The sequence below is a fragment of the Fragaria vesca genome, linkage group LG7 (genome assembly GCF_000184155.1).
Source record: "Fragaria vesca subsp. vesca linkage group LG7, FraVesHawaii_1.0, whole genome shotgun sequence".
Lineage (NCBI taxonomy): Eukaryota > Viridiplantae > Streptophyta > Magnoliopsida > Rosales > Rosaceae > Fragaria > Fragaria vesca.
In genome coordinates, this window is record NC_020497.1 from 17,227,168 (window position 1) to 17,232,799 (window position 5,632).

A 5,632-nucleotide genomic window follows, 5' to 3' on the forward strand; every position below is an offset into this window, starting at 1 on the left:
AATGGTACAATTACAGATTTCACAGTGGATGAAGACATAAAGATTGGTACAGAAATGAGACGTGTCCCATTCATAGTTCATTTCAATGAGGACATGTGTGAGGTGAATTGTGTGTGTCGTCTATTTGAGTTTAGAGGAATATTATGTCGGCATGCAATTATGGTGCTCATTCATAAAAATATGGCCGGCATTCCAGAGATATACATTTTTAAAGCGATGGAAGGCAAGTGTAAAAAGAAAGTCATAGCAAAGTGAAGATAAGCTATGGCAATTGGACTGCCAAGCCTGAAACACAAAGGAATGATAAGATGTGCAATTTGTTCTATGAGGTGGCAGACTTAGCAGATGACAATGAGGAAGACTATAACATGGTGATGGGGATATTGAATGACCTGAAAGTGAAACTGACTCAAAGTAAAGTTGATTGCGAAAGGAAAGGAGATGATATGAAGTTGGTTGAGAAGACATCAGATGATGAAAAACTTTCAGAGAATGGTTGCAAAATACTTGATCCATTATCTGCTCGAAGTAAAGGTCGTCCTCCAGTAAATCGAAAGCAATCTACGACTGAGCAGATTATTAGAAGAAGAAAAGAATTTGAAGCTGCAAAAGCATGTAATGACAAATACAAACTCCAGGTTAGACTACATGTTTTTTTCCTTTAGTATACTTAAAAATTACTTTGTTTCTTCTGTCTTTCATAATAATGATTCTGAAATAACGAAACTTTTTCCTTCTTTCATAAGGATTTTGAAATACTGAATAACACCAGTGATGTCTTTGGGACGCAAGAAAGCACTCTACTTCAGGTATGATAAATATAAGTTGGTATACCATTCTAACATGGATGATGATAGAACGTCCATGATATGCTTATCAGTTATAACAACTAAGGACAATTAATCTAACATCATTGACTTTTCAGGCATCTCAAGTTTGTACCAAGTTGCCATATGCCAAAACTAATATGTACACAAATCAATTTCCAAAAGGATATCATCAGTATATTGCATCCCAAACTGATGTAACAGCAGATGGTAATTGTGGATATAGAGTCGTAGCTGAGGCGATGGGATTTGGTCAAAAAGCTTGGCGTAATGTCCGAAAAGATCTGTTGCAAGAGTTACAAAGTATGCCTTCCTTATATAAAGATCTTATATATGGCCCCAAACGGTATGAGGAGTTTAAGCATGCACTTAATTTTGATAAGACTGGTTATGCAAAGAAAGAGTATTGGATGAGTATGCCGGATATGGGGTATCTAATTGCCACGTACTATAAGGTGATCGTGATCTATTTATCCAATGTACAATGTCTTACTCTCCTTCCTTTGATGTTGCCTTCTGAGTTGCATGACCTTGAGTTACCTGAGATTGCCATAGGATTTGTCAAGATTGGGAATAAAGGGCATTTTGTACAGGTATTGTATCTGCATTTAGAACTTTTATTCTATACAATTGATATATAGTCATGTAGGTGCATGTTAATAGTTTCCTCTTTCTTGTTCAATAACAAAATGGCACACTTTTCTTTTGTAGGTGAATTTGTCATCAGGGTTGGTACCTATACCTCCAATTTCAAGTGAGTGGCACAAGAATAATGATGAAACTGCAGAACACTTGTACCTTAGATACCAAGCCCGTGAAGAGAAATTCAAACAAGTGCTCCCGAGTGCCCATGTTGCTGGTGTCACAAAAATTATGGATCTTGATGATGACTCGGCATGAACTGTTGTTTGATGAAAACTTCTGTTCAAGAATAGATGTTATAGCTTTGTAAACAATACTTATGAAGTTGGTGTTTTCAAGTTCAGCATTAGGAAGTATAAAGGATTTAATCTGTTGTTCTTCATTTGTCCATTTCATTATTTCTTTCGGTTGAACATTCCATAAGATATGACTGAACTTATGAAGATGTCCAGAAAATGCAGATGTAGAACATCAAGCCAACCTGCATAATTGTGTTTCATCTAAAAAAATAACCTGCATAATTGTGGAAGACACTTATACATGAATTTGGGAGACACTTGTGAATCAAGTTCTATCAGAAAGCACTTATACAGCTTCCACAATTATGCATAAGTTATACATAAAGCACTTATATGTGTCTTCCACAAGTTGTATATCATGTATTAGTGTCTTCCAATCTCAGAAAGCTGGAAAAGCTGATGTATGGATATAGAGACCTCTGGGAAGTTGGGTATTCCTTCTTAAACAAATTACAAAGACCTCTGGGAAGTTGGGTATTCCTTCTTAAACAAATTACAAAGAATACAACAATATCATGAGTTCCTCTAAAATCTGTGATTGGGAAAACATATATAGAGACCTCTAGGAAGTTGGGTATTCCTTCTTCAAGCACCATCACACCTCACTCCTCTCCTCCGATCTCCCCAAACCCCAAAACCCACCACCCAAACAATCCCAAATCCTCCGCCTCTGCAAATCCGGCCTACTTCTCGACGACATTCATCTCCACAACTCCACAAACCCTTCCAAACTCACCCTCAAACTTCTCCTGGCCTCTACGCTTCACTCCTCCAAACATGCACCAAAGTTGTCTCTCTCACCCACGGCCTCCAAATCCACGCCCATGTCATCAAAACCGGCCTCGAAACAGACCGCTTCGTCGGCAATAGCCTCCTCTCTCTCTACTTCAAGCTCATCCCCAACATGACCCAAACACAAAAAATGTTCGATGCTCTGTATTTCCGTGATGTGATATCGTAGACGTCTAAGAAAATAAATTTTGTGAATTTTGTTTTAGATTCTATTCAAGATCAAATAGGTTAATAAAAATACATGGTGGAAAATATTAGGTTTAAGATGATGATGTGGCATGTGCCATATCATTTGGTATAGAGTTTTTGTATGAATTTTTGGTGTCTCTAGCATTTTCCTTATTAAATACCTATGTAAATTCAAACTCAGAGTCCTAGGCCCACTTAATTAATATTTAAAATTAAAAATATTAATATTAAGGCAGACTTTAATAAAAATAAAAATAAAAAACTGTTCTAGGATATTCTGTATCTTTCTAGATATTCTTTATATGTGTCTTGGCCTTATGCCATTAGGATGAGAAATTTTAAATACACACCCCTAATCTCTTAATACACACCTCTATTATTTTATGTTTATATTGAGATTTTATAGGTAAGCTAAATGACCAAAATAAACATCTACTAATTAAAAAAAAAAAATCACGCTAGAAGTGTTATTTTCAACATCTTCTATCCTAAAATCGTCGAAAGCACGTCTTCTCCCCTAACCCCAACTCTTCTCCACAATTCATTTGGGTTGTCTTTTTTTTCCTTTTTGTTCTTCTTTTTATTTTTATTTTTATTTTTTATCTGTATCAGCTTTAGTTTGATCTTGCAGATCATGTTGTCAAGTATTGCATCTTTATCATGATATGTTTTATCGAATAATTAGCTATCTATGTTTAATAGCTACTGTACTTCTACAGTTCTACTAGCTTATGAATTTTAAAAACTTGTATTGGTGATTTAGAGTTGGGATATAACAATAATCATTTGATTATAAATTGAACAATGATAACCAAAAATTTCTAGAAAAAATTAGACGAAATAATATGTAAAAAGAGGTACCAAATAGTAAATATATATTAATTATATTAAATAATAGAATATTTCATAAATTAAGGGCATTTTAGGCAGTTTGGGATGTGTATTAAGTATAATACTGAAATGAAAAACTTGATAGATGGTGTATTAAGTAAGAGGTGTGTATTAAGATATTAAGAGTGTGTATTTAAAATTTCTCCATTAGGATATGTAGTTTGACTAGATCTTTGTATATTTTATCCTTACCATATTGGTATTGTGTAATTCCCTATATAAAGGGCTCCTATCAATGAATAAGATGATGATTTTCTTGTTATCTCTTTGTCTCTACACTTTATCCTTCATCAAAAACAAGACAAACGCTCGCTCTTGTAGTCTTTTACAACATTATCAGTTTATCTCCCTTTTCAATCCTTTGAAATTCTCTTCCATTGTGTTTGGATAATGTAATTTCAATTTCTATAGAAATTTCAAAATCATGGGAATTACAATTCCATGAATTTAAATTCCATTAATTGAGAATTCCTTTTTTTTGATTTCATGATGTAGAGTTTTAAAATGACAAGAATTTGTATTTAGACTAACCTCAGTTAAGAGAATTGACAAATGACACATATTTTGTGAGGAATTCAAGTCGGGAATTTAAACTCCTAAATTCCACGATTATTTCCTCGTGGAAATTGCTAATTTTACCGGATAAGAATCCAAACGGGGGAAACAATTCTAAGAAATTGGGAATTCCTTATTTTTGATTAAATTCTCGGGAATTCACCCACATCCAAACACATTAATGTTCTTCTCTTTTAATCTTCTCCCAAACTCATATACCCATTACATCAATTAGGGAAAAGATTTGTTGCAGCAATAAAGAAGACCGATTGATATTCTCCACAATTAAAGAAATTCAATATGCTCTCTCCATAAATTGAGCACACTCTTTTGAATTTTTCTGTTCTCTCTCAATTACTCATATCCTCTCTAATAAACTCTAATTTTTTAAATACATATTTTTGAATAAAAAAATTACACAAGGGGCCCAAAATTGTTTCCCGCATCAGGCCTTAAATCTTTCAGGACCGGCCCTGGGTGTTACACATCTTAAGCATTTATGTGAGGGACTTAGTACATCCACCAAAACATTGATTTTTGTTAGTATGTTGTTCCCCTAAAATATAGTAGCCGTTAGAGGAAAATGCTTATTGATCTTTTGTTATCCCACATGGGAAGTTATCAAGCTGTTAAGTTATACTTGTTAAATTGTTATAAGCCCCTTACAAAGAAAATTAAAATAGTGCTAAGCCTCTTGGTGTATGGTTATATGCACTTTAATGCTTATCTTTTTTAATAGATTTTATTTAACATGGACCAATTTAATCATTAATTAAATAGTAGTATGGCAAATAAGGTACCAATTATAGCACCCAATGAAGAATCACCAATTAATTGTTCCTGCTCAGATTGGATTATTAAGGGATCCCGATTTTAAATATAAATCAAGACTGAATTCTTGTTGGATTAGGTTGCATTACTAAATCCAAAATAAAGTCAATGGCAGAGTTCTGAAAATCTTAGGTGAGCAAGACCATAATCAAGGTTTCTTGATACATTCTCAGAAATATTAGTGCCTAGTGCATGTGAAGGTAAATACATTCTCATCTTGTCTTAACTTAACTTTTCTGTATTTTGTAGTCAATGTAATAATATATAATGTTCTTTATGAAATTAAATATGATATTAAAATTTTATAAATCAGATTAAGGTTTTATGTTTTTCTTGAAAGGATAATATATGTTGTGTCTAACTTTTATGTTGGGAAAAAAAAATTAGAACAAAAAATTATTATTAATTATGTTTTTGTTGATTGTATCAGTTTTCATTTTTTCCTCAAGAATGCAATCAAAAACTAGTGTTTCTTTTCAAACAATGTTATCAAATGCAATCCAATTTGGGTATTGAACCAAATGTTCATATTTCTTATTTCATTTTCCCACTGATTTATATAGTTTATGTTGATTGCATTTCCCACTAATTTTTTTGTGTAACTGT